The 18390-nt window shown below is 39.2% G+C and overlaps 1 pseudogene; it reads right to left on the minus strand.

Annotated features, from left to right (window-relative positions):
* Nucleotides 1-943: 943 nt before the first annotated feature.
* LOC111531182 lies at nt 944-11471 on the minus strand (annotated as a pseudogene).
* Between the last annotated feature and the right edge of the window lie 6919 nt (nt 11472-18390).

The following is an 18390-nucleotide window of genomic DNA, read 5'->3' on the forward strand; positions in this document are numbered from 1 at the left end:
AATTCACCTGGAAATAAATTTCGTGTCTGATGTAAGATGGATCTAATTTTTTTAAAACAGTTAACAACTGTGTAAACACAATTTATTAAATATTCTAGTTTTACTCTTTCCCTACTGGTCTGAAACACTACATCAGATAGTTACAGTTTCCATAAACATACAGGTGGCTAGTTTCTAATCTGCCTGTCCCTGCACTTAAAGCCATGTGGCATAACTGTTACAGTTTTATAGGAAGTAGGGCAATTCCTGCTTTATTTTTCTTTAAAACTCTATTGGATTTTTTTAGTCACTTATTGTTCCATATAAATCTTAATATCAACTTATCAAGTGTTATTCTATACCCTACTGGAATTTTATTTTATTATTTTATTTTATTTTGAGACAGGGTCTTACTCTGTTGCCCAGGCTGGAGTACAGTGGCGAGATCACAGTTTACTGTAGCCTTGACCTCCTGGGCTCAAGTGATTCTCCCATCTGAGCCTCTCAAGCAGCTGGGACTATAGTCACATGCCTCCATTCCTGGCTATTTTTTTTGTGTGTGTGTTGTTTTAGCCACGGGGTTTCACCATGTTGCTCAGAACTCACAGGCTCAAGTGAGCCTCCCACCCTGGCCTCCCAATGTGCTGGAAATACCAGCATACCCACCGTACCTGGCCCCCAATTTGAATTTTAATTAAAACTACATTTATAGATTAATTTGGGGAGAACTGACATTTTATAAAATTGAGTCTTCTCAATAAGGGTAATGTGTTTCATTTATTTAAATTTTCTCTTAGATCTTTCAATAAAGTTTTATAATATCTTAGAGACCTCAGAAATCATTTATTCCTGAGGACCTCATTTTCAAACCAAACTCTTGGTCTCATTATACTTGTTAAAGCTCAGCTAAGATGTCACATACCACCACAAATATTTCTGTGATTTTTCAGGCTCATTTGGATGCTCCTCCTCCTGTGCTCTTGGATTTATTTATTCATTCTTTGCTTAATATTACCAAAAGTTGTGCTGGGCATGGAGGATACACTGGTGAATAAAATGACAATCCCTTCACGGAGCTTTCATTCTAATAGAAGAGAGAGAATAATAAACATTCATAATTCAGGGTGATACATGCTATTATAGGGGAATTACACAGTGCTATGGGAATACAGAAGCGAATACCTAACTCAGACTTGGGGGATGGCTGGATGGAGGGAAAAGGGTGTCAAACACTGCTTCTCAAGGAAGTAACATGTAGACCGAAACTTGAACTGGTGACTGAAAAGCCTCCTAACTGGCTTCTCCGATTAGTTTTTTTTTTTCTCTATCTATTCTCCACACTGCTGCCGGAGGTCTCTTTCATCAATATTAAGCATCATTTTCCACACGGCAGGCCGAACAGACTGATGGAATCCAAACCATAGTCCCTGCCCCCTCCCAGAGGGCGGTCATATCCTTCTGGAACTGAGAAAAAGGAATGCCCCATAGGTGTGTATTCACGGAGGGCAGATGTCGTCGCACTACATCAACTGCATGGACAGGGTTAGTGCTGATTGGCTTGTCTAATTCCAGTGGCTCAAACAAGTTCTGTCCTGTCAGTACTTCATGCAGTAGGTGCCAACTCACCCAAGAGACAAATTTGATTGATACCTTAAAATGTCGATCTTTTCCACCTTCTCCAGGTAAAGTAACATGTAAATATACCCCTGTAGTTGCCACAGGATTGGTGGTGTAAAGAATTCTTTTTCCATCATAAACTGGTCTACAGTCTCCAAATATAGTTAATTTAGAATGCTGAACTGTTGAGTCAACCACCTCCATGGTTTAATATCTTGGGACATTGTCTGGTTTAATATCTTGCCTGGTCACTTGTCTGTCTGGTTTAATATCTACCTCATAGAGGTAGACATCAATCTTTGGGATTTCAACCTGAAAACAGCCAGCAGTTTAATGGGTTTACCCATGGTGCCATAGCCAGGTCTTCTGGGCACCACGGGTAGGGGCTGGGCCCCAGTGGGTCCTGCGGAGCCGATTTCCACTCACGGAGTTTGGGGGAGGGCTTGGAGACAGAACGGAGCCTGCCACTGGGGGCAAGAAGGCGGCCTGGGGAGTGACACAGAGCAACAGGCACTCTAACTCGGCCCCGAGGCAGGGGCGGCGATGGCTTTCCTTGAGCAACCATACTCTGAAAGCTCCGGTCGGAAGAGTCGCGGATGGAAGATGGAGCGGGACTAGGTGAGAGGAAGGGGAGACATGAGGGGAGGACAGAGGGGAGTCCCGTCCGGAAGTTGCATCGCCCGCGGACTCCACGCTCCCACCCCTCCTCCAGGACTGCGGGAGGCCGCCCGCCAACCTGCCTTGGACCTCCCCCTGACTGTGTATTTTCAAATAGCCTGTCTACAAGCTCAATTATTATTTCTTCTTTTCTTTTTATTTCTGCTGGTAAGGGACTCTAATGCATTCATCAGTATGTCAATTTCATTTTTCGGTTCCAATATTTTTGCTTGATTTTAAAATATTTCAATTTCATTGTGGTTTTGATTTGCATTTCTCTGATGGCCAGTGATGTTCAGCATTTATTCATGTGTCTGTTGGCTGCATAAATGTCTTCTTTTGAGAAGTGTCTGTTCATGTCCTTTGCCCACTTTTTGATGGAGTTGTTTGATTTTTTCTTGTAAATATGTTTAAGTTCTTTGTAGATTCTGGATATTAGTCCTTTGCCAGATGGGTAGATTGTAAAAATTCTCTCCCATTCCGTAGGTTGCCTGTTCACTCTGATGGTAGTTTCTTTTGCTGTGCAGAAGCTCTTTAGTTTAATTACATCCCATTTGTCAATTTTGGCTTTTGTTGCCACTGCTTTTGGTGTTTTAATCATGAAGTCCTTGCCCATGCCTATGTCCTGAATGGTATTGCCTAGGTTTTCTTCTAGGGTTTTTATGGTTTTAGGTCTAGTATTTAAGTCTTTAATCCATCTTGAATTAATGTTTGTATAAGGTGTAAGGAAGGGATCCAGTTTCAGCTTTCTCCATATGGCTAGCCAGTTTTCCCAGCACCATTTATTAAATAGGGAATCCTTTCCCCATTTCTTGTTTTTGTTAGGTTTGTCAAAGATCAGATGGTTGTAGATGTGTGTTATTGTTTCTGAGGGCTACATACCATCTCACACCAGTTAGAATGCTGATAATTAAAAAGTAAGGAAACAACAGGTGCTGGAGACGATGTGGAGAAATAGGAACACTTTTACATTGTTGGTGGGATTTTAAACTAGTTTAACCATTGTGGAAGACAGTGTGGTAATTCCTCAAGGATCTAGAACTAGGAATACCATTTGACCCAGCCATCCCATTACTGGGTATATACCCAAAAGATTATAAATCATGCTGCTATAAAGACACATACACACGTATGTTTATTGTGGCACTATTCACAATAGCAAAGACTTGGAACCAATCCAAATGTCCATCGATGATAGCCTGGATTAAGAAAATGTGGCAGACTGGATTAAGAAAATATGGGCATATACACCATGGAATACTATGCAGTCATAAAATAGGATGAGTCAATGTCCTTTGTAGGGACATGGATGAAGCTGGAAACCATCATTCTGAGCAAACTATTGCAAGGGCAGCAAACCAAACACCGCATGTTCTCACTCATAGGTGGGAATTGAACAATGAGAACACTTGGATACAGGGTGGGGAACACCACACACCCAGGCCTGTCATGGGGTGAGGGAGTGGGGAGGGATAGCATTAGGAGATATACCTGATGTAAATGACAAGTTAATGAGTGCAGCACACCAACATGGCACATGTATACATATGTAACAAACCTGCACGTTGTGTACATATACCCTAGAACTTAAAGTATAATAATAAAAAAAAAAATTCAATTTCTTTGTTAAATTTATCTGACAGGATTCTGAATTCATTCTCTGTGTTTTCTTGAATGTCACTGAGTTTCCTCAAAACAGCTATTTTGGATTCTCTGTCTGAAAACTCACATATCTCTGTCTCTCCAGGATTGGTCACTGTTGTCTTATTTAGTTTGTTTTGTGAGGTAATGTTTTACTGGATGTTCTTGTTGCTTGCAGATGTTCATCACTGAGCATTAAAGAGTTAGGTGTTTATTATCTTTGCAGTCTGAGCTTGTTTGTACTCATCATTTTTGTGAGGGCTTTCCAAATATTCGAAGGCATGTGAGTGTTGTGATCTAAGTCTTTTGTCACTACAACCTTATTTGCTTTAGCGAACACTACAAGCCCAGTAATGCTGTGGTACTTGCAGACTCAGAGAAACACTGCCTTGGTGGTCTTGGGTGAGTTCCAGGAGAATTCCTTCGTTGCCAAGTAGGCACTCTTGTTCTCTCTTTTTACTTTCCCCCAAACAAACAGAGTCTCTCTCTCTGTGCTGAGCTGTTAGGAGTTGGTGGAAGGGTGACACAAGTATTGCTGTGGCTGCCACCACAAGAACTGTGCTGGGTCAGACCAAAAGCCTACATAGCACTGGATATTGCCCAAAGCCCATGGTGACCACTGCCTGGGTACTGTCTATATTTATTCAAGACCCAAGGGCTCTACAATGAGCAAGTGGTGAATCCAGCTAGGCTTATGTTCTTCCCTTCAGGGCACTGAGTTTCCTCAGCCCTGGGTGGGCCCAGGAACGCTGTCTTGGAGCCAGGGCCTGGACCTGGATACTTTAGGAATCTTCCTGGTGCTCTGTTCTACTGTGACTGAGGTGGCATCCAAGCCACAAGACAAAGTTCTTCCCAGTCTTCCCTCTACTTTCTTTAAGCAAGAGAGTCTCTCTCTATGGGCACCACCACCTCAGGCCCATGGTGAGTACTGCCTGACTACTACTGATGTTCACTATATGCCCAAGGGCTCTTTCATTCAGCTTGTGGTGAATGCTGCAAGGCATGGGTCTCTCCTTTCAGGGCAATCGACTCCCCACTGGCCCAAGGGAGGTCCAGAAACACCATCCAGGAGCCAAGGCCTAGAATCAGGGGCTCCAGGAAACTACTTGGTGCTTTATCCAACTGAAGCTGAAGTAGTACTTAACTGCAAGACAAAGTCCCCTTTACTCTTCCTTCTCCTTCCTTCAAGCAAAAGGAGATAGCTACCACCACGGTGGCTTGCCATAGCCACCAAAGCTGGTTTTGTGCTGGATCACACCTGAAGCCAGGACAACTCTGAGTCTCACCCAAGGTGAGTATTGCCTGGCTACCATTGCTGATTATTCAGGGCCCAAGGGCTCTTTAGGCAACGGTCTATGAATCCTGCCAGAACTGGGTCCTTCCCTTCACGGCAGTGGGTTCCATCCTGGTGCAGCATGTATCCAGAAACATCATCTGGGATCTGTGACCTGGAAAGGAGTGGGGCTTGGGACTCTGCCTGGTGCCCCATTCTACCATGGTTGAGCTGTTATCCAAGTTGCAAGACAAAGTCCTTTTTGCTGTCCCCTCTCTTCTCCTGAAGCAGACAGGAGTCTGTCCTGGAGCTACAAGCTCTGCTGACTGAGGGTGGGGAGTGGTAATGCAAGTACTCTCTTGGCTGCCCTAGCTGGTGTCTCACTAGGTTGTGTGTACACAGAGTCCATTGAATCTGAGCCCAGCACATCGCCAAGACTTGACCAAAAATTGTAGTCCTTGTGTTTTAGACTGCCTTCCAAGTTTATTTCAAACTGCAAAACACTTTAGCCCATGGTGGCGGGACTTACTGGAAATTACGTTCTACCTACTGGGATGGATGATTCTCTTCTGTCTAGTGCTGGTCTAAATGCTCCCTCCATGGCCTCTGTGTGAGTTCTGCCCCATGTTGCTTTTTGCTATGATAAGACAGCACTGAGTTCCAATGCCAAGTCTCACAATCACTGTACTCTCCTTGCCCCAAATGCACAGATTCTTTCTCTGTGCCATGTGGCCACTGCTGGGGGATGGGGTAGTGGTGGTGTAAATTAGTCAAGACTGTCTTTCCTACCCTCTTCATTGATCCTTTCCTAAATATAATGTTAAAATTAGGTAATGTGATTACTCACTGGATTTTTGGTTCTTATGAGGGAGCATTCTTGTGTAGCTAGTTGTTAAATTTGGTGTTCTTTGGCAAGGTGGGATAATCAATGGAGATAATGGCTAAATGGCCATTTTTCTGTGCCTCCCCTTGGATCAGATATATTTTAAAATCCTGCCTGACAATCTCTGTCTTTTGATTGGATTGTTTAATTCACTTGTATTTAATGTTATTGTTCATATTTTTGCATTTACATTTGTAATTTTACTTTTTATTTTACATATGTCTCATACTGTTTTTTGTTCCTCCGTTCCTCCTCTAGTGATTTATTTTGCATCGAATGAATATTTCCTAATGCAGCATTTTAATCTCATTAATGAGCTTTTTTGTGATTTTTAGGTTTTTTTACTGATTGTGCTAAGATTACCATATATCTTAACTGATTAGAATCATGTTCAGATTTACAGTAGCTTAATTCCACAACATATAGAAATGTTACCCCGTATAGCTATATTTCTTTTCCCTTTTTAAATTGTATTTTAGTTACACATATTTCCTCTATTGATGTCAAAAAGCCAACAATACATAGTTATAATTATTGATTTACCATCTTTTATCCTTTCCTTAGCCACTTACAGCTTTGTTTCCACCCACTTATTTTGTGCTGTTATTGGTAAATATATTACATATATATTACTTTTTATATGATACCCAGCAATACATTATACACGTTATTTTAGATAATTGCTTTTTAAATCAGTTAAGAGAGAAAATGAGTAAAATATATATGTTAAGAATATCTACTAGAATTACATAAGTGCCTTTATGGGCACCATTTTTTTTTGTTGTTGTTCATTTGTATTTAAATTACCATCTGTGGTCACTCGCTTTCAACCTGAAGAATATTTTTAGTATTTCTTATATCTTATTCCATTCAGCATGCTATAACAAAATATCATAGACTGGATAGCTTATGAACAACAGAAATTTATTTATCACAGTTCTGGAGGCTGGGAAGGCCAAGATCAAAACACCAGCAGATTTAGTGTCTGGTGAGGACCTGCTTTCTTATAGGCAGTGCCTTCTCAAGTAGTGGAAGGGAAGAACAAGCTCCCTTGGGCCTATTCTAGAAGGACACCAATCCCATTTATGACCTAATCATTTTCCAAAGGTCACGTATCCTCTCACCTGGTTAAGATTTCAAAATGTAAATATGGGGAGGGACACAAACATTCACATTATAGCAGCAAGTCTACTAGCAATGAACTCTCTCAGTTCTTGCTTGTCTTGCAAGTCTTTATTTTGCCTTAATTTTTAAAACAGTTTTGCTGGATATATAATTCTTGATAGTGTTTTTCATTGAGCACTTCGAATAGGTTATCTGACTGCCTTCTGGCCACCATTGTTTCTGCAGAGACATCAGTTAATCAAATGTTAATCTTATTGTGGTTTCGTATGTCATTTTTCTCTTGCTACTTTCTGGATTTTCTTCTGCTTCTTTTATTTTCAGCATTTTTATGATGATACATCTGTTTTTGACTTTCTTTGTATTTTTCTATTTGGAGTTTATTGAGCTTCCTGAATAAATTGCAGAAGTTTTCAACTATGATTTCTTTCAATATATTTCTTTTTTCTCTCCTCTCCTTCTAGTACTCGTATTATGTGCACGCTGGAGTACTCAATGGTGTCCCGCATTTCTCTGAGACTCTTGGTTTTTCTTCATTATTTTTTCTCTCTGTCCTTTGTAACCTCTATTGATTTAACTCCAAGTTGGGTCATCATTTTTTTTCTGCCAGTTCAAATTTAGTGTTGAGCCCCTCTAATGAGTATTTTATTTCAGCTACTATACATTTCAAGTCAATAATTTCTATTTGATTCTTTTAAATAATTTCTATTTATTCATATTATCTTTTTGATCAATATTGTCGTCATACCTTCTTTTACTTTTTTAGTTGAGCTTTCTCTTAGTTCTGTGAACATATTTATAATGACTACTTTACAATCTTTTCCTCTTACATCTGACATCTGGTCACTCTTGCACAATATTTTTTGCTTGCTTTTTTCCACTGTGTGGGTCATAGTTTTCTGTTTCTTTGCATTTGTTGTAATTTTCTGGGGAGAACTAGGTATTTTAGGTAATATGTTTTAGCACTTCTGATACTGGTACACTCACTCCTGGGGCTTGTTCTTATTATTTACTTGTTTATTTATTTAGTGACTGAGTTATTTTGGTGAATTCTACTTTCCATGAATCCTTCACAGGGAGTTAAGTCTGTGAGGTTGCTTCTTAGAGAGATGCATGTTTGTGTATAACACAGTCACTTGAAGGTGGTAGGGCTCTCTTCCGCTCTTCTGTGAACATACCCAATTGTTATGCTCCACTTATTGCTGCCCTGTTGCTCTATCGTTTATTCACAACAAGACCTGGGTTATAAAAGTACTCTACAAATGAATCTATCACACTGTGGCTCATTTTATGGAACAGTGGTCAGTGTTTTCTGTTTTTTCTGATTTCAGCAAAATGCCTCCCAGATATCTTATTCCCTAGTTCTCTCCTCAAAACTTAGTCTACGGTTTAGGCTGTATCTTCATTAGATCTATGAATCTCCTCTCAGTTCCTTTCACTATAACCTCCACTGGTTGTAGCATCTAGGGGGGCAATGTGAGAAATGCTGAAATCCCGCTTCTTCTGGGTAGAAAGACCTCCCACTGGGAACTGAGGAAAGAGGAGGTCCTGTGTCCTCGGCTGCAACAGTTTGGAGTTGAGTCTTCACCTTGCTAAGCTGGAAGCAGGATGAGAGAGAGCAGTCTTGGTTCAAATACCAAGACTTTCCTTTTTTTAAATAAATATTTGTAGATTTTATTGAATAGATGTTTCTTCATTTGCTCTTTGTCCTTTGGACAATTTCCAAAACTTTTATATGATTTTTTTTGAAAAAGTAATTTTCACTGGTTTCACTGGTCAGTGAAGTTCCTTCCACTGTTATGCTAGAAGTCAACATTTTACTGTTGAGTTTTGAGAGTTTTTTTTTTTTAAATGTAGAGGATGCACATGTAAATTTAGAGGATTTTTTAGATGTAGAGGAAAGCCATAAGTGCCTAGGTGTAGGTAGTGAAATTAAAGTGAAAAGAGAGATCCTATTTATTTATTTATTTATTTATCTGAGACAGAGTTTTGCTCTTGTTGCCCAGGCTGGAGTTCAATGGTGCAATCTCGGCTCACTGCAACCTCCACCTCTCGGGTTCAAATGATACTCCTACCTCAGCCTCCCGTGTAGCTGGGATTACAGGCATGCACCACCATGCCTGACTAATTTTGTATTTTTAGTAGAGATGGGTTTCTCCATGTTGGTCAGGCTGATCTTGAACTCTTGACCTCAGGTGATCCGCCCACCTCAGCCTCCCAAAGTGCTGGGATTACAGGCTTGAGCTACCATGCCTGGCCTGATCCTGTTTTTTAAGTATAACAAACTTATCCATCAATATATATGGTGCCTTAAATTTCTCTGAATTAACAATTCCTCTCATGGGAAGCAGAAAACATGGAATTAGTGAGATTGTGATAAAAAAGGGTGAAAGACGGCCGGGCACGGTGGCTTAAGCCTGTAATCCCAGCACTTTGGGAGGCCGAGACGGGCGGATCACGAGGTCAGGAGATCGAGACCATCCTGGCTAACATGGTGAAACCCCGTCTCTACTAAAAAAAATACAAAAAAAAAAAACAAAAAAAACTAGCCAGGCGAGGTGGCGGGCGCCTGTAGTCCCAGCTACTCGGGAGGCTGAGGCAGGAGAATGGCGTAAACCCGGGAGGCGGAGCTTGCAGTGAGCTGAGATCCGGCCACTGCACTCCAACCCGGGCGACAGAGTGAGACTCTGTCCCAAAAAAAAAAAAAAAAAGAAAAAAAAAAGGGTGAGAGACATCTTCTTGTGTGTTAAACCCACAACATGAGGAAAGTGGCATACATTTTCCACCTCTGCACAATATTTGTGTTGCTTTATAAAATGAAAGAAGTAGGTTACAAAATAGTACATACAATATGATTATATTTTTAGAAATAAAAACTCAAATACAATACATAGTTGTAAATAAATGCACATTAAATGTTCAGAAGAAGAAATATCCCAATTTTAACAGTAATCATCTCTAGGAATTGAATTATTTCATTTTATTTTTATTTTGTTGTTTCAATTTTCTTATTCTAAGTGAACATGTAATACTTCTGTATTTTTTTAAAATCAAAGTATTTTAAAAGTATTTAAATCTTTGTAAGGATACAATGGATGTCCAAGTAAGTCTGTGAGAAATAGGAAGGCTCCTAAATACTAGTTAATTCACTTCTTCATTTTATAATGTGAAAACCAAGGTCAAGAGAGGAGAAGAGACTTAGCTAAGATTAGAATTTTGATATTTTGACTTCTAGCCCACTAATCTTTCTTACTACCCATGTTTAATCAAACAACTAGGTACAAACTTATTTGAAAAGAGACAGCAGTCACCTGGTTCCAAGGAACAGGCTGAAGATTTATCTCACATTGCACATCCAATATGAGCTCATCTTAATCCTTACCATAGCCCTGCACTTGAAGAATGGACATTTTCTCCTACTCAGAGGCAACAGAGACTTCAACAAGTACTCAAAGTTCATAAAGCAAATGGGAGGCCCACTCAGGGTCTAAATCCAGACAGAACACTCTCCTCCAGATGTTTAGCTGAAAACAGTTATGAGGATCTCTAGCTTATACTTCAGGTAATGAACTTGCCAAGGCTAGATAGTTCTTTATGTCACTTACAAAGCCAAGTTATTGGAAAACTCCTTCTCTGGGTGTCTGAGTCAGATGTGTTATCAATCACCTACTATAAATTATTAAATGATTAAAAGTGATATAAAGCAAGACAGCTGAAAGCCAGCAGAAACTATTTCCCTTCTGAGCATGCTGGGAGAAGGTTCCCTCATCTTCTCTCAATATACATGCAGACAAAACAAAGTCATTTTATCACTGTGCCCTGCTTCCCTCTCACAATGTTTTTCTTGGAGATGTGAAAGCTGAACAGCGTAGGCCTTAACTGAATGGAAGAAAGACAGTGAACCAGACAAGGAAACCTTCCTTTGATGGTACCTAGCATGGCAGTGGGATACAGTGGAGAGTGTACCAGTTTTGGGAGCACACAAAGTGAATTTGAATCTTTCCCCTGTCAAGCATTGATAGTAGAACCTCAGCTAGATCCTCTCATCTTTCTGAGTCTCAGTTTTCCTTCATCTAACAAATGGTACAAAATGGGTTTCAGCCTTCTCACTCGCTTCCATCTTTTTTGTTTCTCTTTTAAATGCCTCTTCCATTTCTTCCAATATTTTGGCACTGGAAATTCTGCCCTTTCCTTGGATTGTAAGTTTGCTCAAACATTCTCAGGCCTCTTGAGCCCCAAACCAGTGCTTTGTGGTTTGTAGTCTGCAAACTGCAAATACAAAGCAGATTTCCGCCGCATGCTTACATATCCCAGTGCTTTTCGTGCCTCCAGCAGTTCAAACAGAACATTCCTAATGGAGTGGACTGGGGGGTGCGGCTTACCACCAATCACTGAAAGCTTCATCCACTGGAGACCAGATGGACTCTAAGGCTGCCAGCTCCTTGGCCCTGGAAAAAAGGACTTGCCAGGAGAAGACTGATCCCACTGTGGATGTAAGCTACCCTTATCCAGAGGCCCATTGCAGAGCACAAAGAACATTAGACTAAGAATTACATAGTCCTGCAATGTGCCCTTGCGCAAGTCACAACCCTTCTCTGGAACACAGATTTTCCTTTTGAAAATGAGGATAATAACCTCTGATTCACCTATTTCACAGGGCAGGATTCCAATAAATCATAAGCAGGCGTGCTTTATAATATTTACTGCTCTGTTTACACATGTGTTATTATTATTATTGCAGAGGGATCAACCTACATATCCACCTCTGAAAGTTTGAGCAGGTATAGCCTAAGACCAGGACAATTTGTTAAACCGGGGTTTGAGGCCTCTTGAGAAACACAGTGAAGACAACTATGTACCTGATGATGAACTTCAGACTCCGAAACAAAGAGAAGAGAACAAATGAGCCAATTTAGGCAAAGTCACAAAAATTGCTCCAGGAGGGTAGGATGCTCATCCTTGGGAAGTAGAACAAAAACATTTACCTAATCTTAGAACCAAGGGTTACTCATCTGTGAAGGATGTTTAGTAGCATAAAAAAAGTAGTGTTCTGTCTCTAAGGAGCTTCTTTGACACTGAAAAAACTTGGATGCTTTTTGGAGACCTCCAAATAACTGTGGTTTCACAAAAAAGGGCTGTTCCAAGGCTAGCCATGAGAACTGAAGTCTCTTTGGGGAAGTATCCTTCTCCAAAGGATAAGCAGAGCGTATTTGGCAGAGTTAGCTTTAGAGCTTGAAAACAGAATGGGAAATCAACATCAACAGGCCCCAAAGAAAGTGAAAGAAAGAAAAAATATATAAAACAACCTTGCAGCAAGGGCCTAAGAGTGCGTGGTTTGGTTCAGAGAAGTTTGAAAAATAAGGGAAAATTTTAGCATGGGTCAGAATCCAGTGAAGACAATCTAGAGGCAGGGATGGGATAGTTAAACTCCTAGAAAGTGTGCCAGACATAGGCTAGAAACCTATAATTATCTTCTTGTGCTTCCTTGCTTCTCTCTATATCCCTAATATCACAGCTTCCTTACTTGGTTTTCCTAGTGCTGCATTCTCCAAGGACCTTGTCTCCAGAATGTTCTTGTGAAATGGCACTGTTGAGATACTCCTATCTAGACCGGGCCAGCAAACCTTAACAGCTTCTACCTTGCCCCAACTTAAGCCTCAGTTACTTTCTACAAGGCCCTTACATCTATCCTCTTTGGGTCAGTGGATTTCTGCAGGTTTTACTTCAGTACTTCATTTTTAATCCTTTTGCTTTTATCAAAAAGATGAAACAACTTTTGTCATGTGAAAGAAGAAATCTTTCAGTGTACATTTTTCTTTACAAGAGAGGAAGGGAAACCCTAGGAGGTGAAAGGACCAGTCCCAAGGGCAACTAGAACAGCTGTGGCAGAGCTGGGAAAGCATCCTGGTTCCCTGACTCCTAGTTCTATGTCTCTTCACCCTGTCTTGTTGCCTCTAGCATGCTGCATCTGTCTGTTTACAAATCACCACGTTTAGTCACATATAAGGAGTTAATATAAATAATCAGTCACATATAATGAGTTAATTTTCAATAGTCAGTGATTTTTATGTAAATCATATTTCTACCAAGTAGTCCAAGTCAGAAATCTGGGCAGAATTTCTGACTTCTTCTCCCCTCAATGCCCTCTTTGCCAGTATTTAATCAGTCATTAAATTTCACCTGTTCTCTGCCCTAAGTAACAATGAGATCATCTCCATCCCCCATCTAGGCCACCACCACTTCCACTTAGTGTCCTAACCTGACTTTTGCTTTTGTTTTGATCTCCATTTTGCACCTCGCTGCCTCATGTCCAAATTCTCCCTTTCTATCCAAGTCCCAGAGTGACAAATAAATACCATTTCATATACTGACAAATAAATTCTTCATGACTGTCTGGTGCATCATGTTGGAAAGGATTATGTGGCTCTATCAGGGCTTATTGGAAGAGAGTACTACAACCGTTTACCACTGTACATGACTGTATATCATTGGAGTGGGGGTTGGGAGTTTGTGAGTGACAGTATGTGATCTGTATATTTGTTGACTTTGTTTGCCGCTATACATGATTGTATTTCATTGGAGTGGGGGTTGGGGGTTTGTGAGTGACATTATATGGTTTGATTTGTTGACTTAGACCAGCTCCTTTGGATAAATGGTTTGAGAGAGTGGTTGGCTTTGATTTTGGCTTATTTGAAATATTGACTTTTGGCTCAACCCCAATCCTCACCCTCACTTTGACTTATCCCACTCCCTTTGGGACAGTCTGCAGGAAATTGTTCTCAAATAATGAATAAATTTTCAGGACTCTAAGACCCAGTCTGTACCAGGAACTTGGACTTCTGTCTATGTTGTGGATGTTGGGAGAGGAGGGGAGAGGTGCAGGGTGCAAAGGATAGGAAAGCTAAAACCAGTGTGTATAAGCTACAACCCGTGTATATTCTCTGGTTTGTGTATGCCCAGCCAAGTGCCAGGAAAGAATTGGTAGGATTAAAGGAACACAAAATTTCTGCCCTGTGCAAACTCAGTCTTCATGCCTAGGTTCAAATACCTGTTGGATCATTATTGGAGCTCATAACTCCACGAATATCTTTTTTTATTTGCTAAGCATCCTAGAGAAATGCAAATTCCTAAGAAATAAATATCTTATTTTACTATTTCTACAACTAGGCCTAAAAAGTACTTCCTCCAATTTTCACATTTCTCAGGAAAATCCATTCTTCCAAATGCATAGAAAAAGATGTGGACTTCTTTTTGCCCTGGCAATGATGTCCCTCCCCAAATAACCCTTTCCATAGTTGTATCAATTAAGAACTAAACTTATCCATGAATAAAAAACTCTCCATAAATGGTAATTATTAGGGATTTAATTTGTCTTACATAACAAGAAACCCAGAAGTAGATGGTTCCTTGATTCTCTGAGAGATCTAAGCTTTTGATCTTCCACTCAGCCCAGTCTGCCACATAGAGTTGTGACAATTTTTATTGTCCAGTGGTGCCCAGTGAGGAGGTAAGTGAAAGCTAAAACAGACCTTTCACTCGTAGACAATAACTTCTCCCCTTTCTCACAGAGGTATTATCTAGTTTAACTATTGCCAATCATATCTTCTCTATTCTACTCCACTAGTTGATGTGACTATTTTTATGCCAGCACCATGCTAATTCAATTACTGTAGCTTTGTAATAACTTTGGAATTCAGATAATGTGAAAATTCTAGCTATATTATTTTTCAAGATTATTTTGGCTATTTGATGTCTATTGAGATTTCATAGGAATTTTAGAATGGATTTTTCCATTTCTACACACAATTTTATTGGGATTTTGATAGGAATTGCATTGAACATGCACATCATTTTCTGTAGTATTGACCTCTTAAGCATATTGTTTAAGCTGACCCCTATTTTCTTATTTTGATGCTATTGTAAATAGAATTGTTTTATTTATATCCTTGTCAGATTTTTCATTGTTAATGTACAGAAACATAATGGATTTTGGCATGTTGTATTTATATTCTGCAACTGTGTTGAATTTGTTTGCATTAAAAAGCTCAAGCTTCCATAACAAAATGCTGCAGTTTGGGTGGTTTACATAACAGAAATTTCTTTTCTCATAGTTCTGGAGGCTCCAATTGCAATATCAAATTCCAGTTGATTTGGTTTCTGGTGAGGTCTCTCTTCCTGGCTTGAAGACAGCTGCCTTCTCATTATATCATCACATGGCCTTTCCTCAGTGAATGTGCTTGAAGAGTGAGCTCTCCAGTGTCTTTTCTTATAAGTACACTAATTCTATCAGATGAGAGCCCCAATTTTTGACCTCATTTAACTTTAATTACTTCCTTACTCCAAATACAGCCACACTGGCAGTTAGGGTCTCAAATATAAATTGTGAGGGTAGAGGGAGACACAAAAATTTAGTCAATTTATTAGTTCTAACAGTTTTTCCCCTGGGAATCTCTAGAGTTTTCCACTGATAAAAATCACATTATCTCCTCCAACTAACATCAACAGCATATACATTCTTCTTCTTTTTTTTTTTTTTTGTTTTTTGAGGCGGAGTCTCGCTCTGTCACCTGGGCTGGAGTGCAGTGGCCTGATCTCAGCTCACTGCAAGCTCCGCCTCCCGGGTTTACGCCATTCTCCTGCCTCAGCCTCCCCAGTAGCTGGGACTACAGGCGCCCGCCACCTCACCCGGCTAGTTTTTTTTTTTTATTTTTTATTTTATTTTTTTATTTTTAGTAGAGATGAGGTTTCACCGTGTTAGGCAGGATGGTCTCGATCTCCCGACCTCGTGATCCACCCGTCTCGGCCTCCCAAAGTGCTGGGATTACAGGCTTGAGCCACCGCGCCCGGCCATACATTCTTCTTATCTGCACACACCATACTCTAAGATCGGCCACATTCTCAGCCATAAAGTAAGTATCAATAAATTTAAAAATTCAGAATCATACCAAGTATACTCTCAGAACAGTGAAATAAAAATAAATATCAAGAAGGCCTCAAAAAACCACACAATTACATTGAAATTAAAGGACTTTCTCCTGAATGACTTTTGGGTAAACAATGAAATTAGAGCAGAATTTTTTTAAAAATCCTTGAAATTATTATTTTTTTCTTTTCTATTCACTCTAGCTAGGACTTCCAGTATCATAAGGAACAGAAGTGGTGAGAGCAGGCATCCTTATCTAAAAAAACCTATCTCAGAGGAAGAGCTTTCAGTTTTTGACCATTGAGCTTGACTTTAGCTGTGGGTTTTTAACATGTGGCCTTTACTATATTGAAGTATTGTCCTTCTATTCCTAGTTTGTTGAGTATTTTTTTTTAATTACGAAAAGGGTTTGAATTTTATCAAATGCGTTTTCTGCACCTATTGAAATGATAATGTGGGCATCTTTTCTTCATTCTGTTATTGTGGTATATTATATTGTTTTGTTTTCATATGTTGAGACATCCTTGATTTCAAAAAATAAGCCCATTTTGGTCATGGTGTATAATTCTATTAATGTCCTTTTGGATGCATTTTGTTAGTTTTTTGTTGAGGATTTTTGAATCCATACTCATAAGGGATATTAGTTTGTATGGTTTTTTTTCCTATAGTGTCATTGTATAGATTTATTATCAAGGTAATGCTGTCTACATAGTATGAGTTAAAATGTCTTCCTTCTTTGATATAGTTCAGATGTTTTTCCCCTCCAAATCTCATGTTGAGATGTGATCACCAATGTTGGATGTGGGGCCTGATGTGAGGTGTTTTTGCAAAGGGGGTGGATCCTTCATGGATGGCTTTGTGCCTTCCTTGTGGTAGTGAGTGATTTTTCATTCTCTTAGTTTATATGAGAGCTGTTTAAAGAACCTGGGAGCTCTTCCCTTTCCTCTTACACCTCTCACCATGTGACATGTCTGCTCTTATTTCCTCTTCTACAGTGATTGTAAGCTTCTTGGTGTCCTCACCAGAAGCAAATAATGACACTATGCTTCTTGCACAGTCTGCAGAACTGTGAGTGAAAATAAACCTTCTTTCTTTATCAACTACCCAGCCTCAGATATTCCTCTATAGAACCCCAAACAGACTAATACACTTCTCTTCAATTTTTTGCAAGATTTTGAGAAGTATTGGTGTTAATACTTTTTAAAATGGTTAACAGGATTCATTAGTGAAGCCATCTGGTTTTGGGCATTTCTTTTTTGGGAGGTTTTTATGATTTGGTCTTGGCGTGTTCTGTGTTTCTAGCAATTTTCTCATTTAATCTCTCTTATCTAATTTTTTGGTATGCAATTGTTTATAATACTTCTTATAATTGTTGTTATTTCTGTAAAATCAATAGTGATGTCTCCACTTTCATTTCTGATTTTAGTCACTTGAGTCTTCTCTTTTTCATTTTCAGTCAATCTAGAAAAGGGTTGTCAATTTTGGTGATTTTTTTCCAAATAACTTCTTCTTCACTTCATTGATTTTCTCTATTTGTGTTTTATTTTTATCTGCTCTGATTTTTATTATTTCCTTCTGCTGTTTTCGAGTTAATTTTTTTCTTCTTTTTCTAGTTCCTGAAGATGTCAAGTTGAGTTGTAGATTTGATATTTTTTCAGTGTAATCATTTAGACTTATACATTTTCATTTTAGCCCTCCTTTTACTGTATTCCATAAGCTTTCGTATGTTGTGTTTAAATTATTTGTCTCAAGATATTTTCTAATTTCTCTTGTGATTTCTCCTTTAATCCATTGGTTGTTTAAGATTGCGTTGTTTGATTTTCACATATTTGTGGATTTTACAGTTTTCCCTCTGTTATTCTTTTCTATTTCCATTTATTTGTTTTCAGAATAGATACTTTATATAATTTCAAGCTTTTAAATTTATTAAGACTTGTTTTGTGAACTAAACATGGTCAATCCCGGAGAACGTTCCATGTTCACTTGAGAAAAATGTGCATTCGGCTTTTGTTGCATGGAGTGTTCTGTGTATGTTTTAGGTCCAATTAGTCTGCAGTGCTGTTCATATTCTATATTGCATAATTGATTTGTGTCTGTTGTTCTATTCATATTTGAAAGTAGCATTTTAGTCTCCTAGGATTATTGTAGAACTGTTTGTTTCTCCCTTCGATTCTGTCAATGTGTGTTTCATACTTTTAGTAGCTCTGATGTTTGGTTGCTGTATGTTTATAATCATTATATCTCAGTGAATTGATTCTTTTATCATTATGTAATGCCTTACTTTGTCTCTTATAA

This window comes from Piliocolobus tephrosceles, chromosome 12 (assembly GCF_002776525.5).
Source record: "Piliocolobus tephrosceles isolate RC106 chromosome 12, ASM277652v3, whole genome shotgun sequence".
Classification (NCBI taxonomy): Eukaryota; Metazoa; Chordata; class Mammalia; order Primates; family Cercopithecidae; genus Piliocolobus; species Piliocolobus tephrosceles.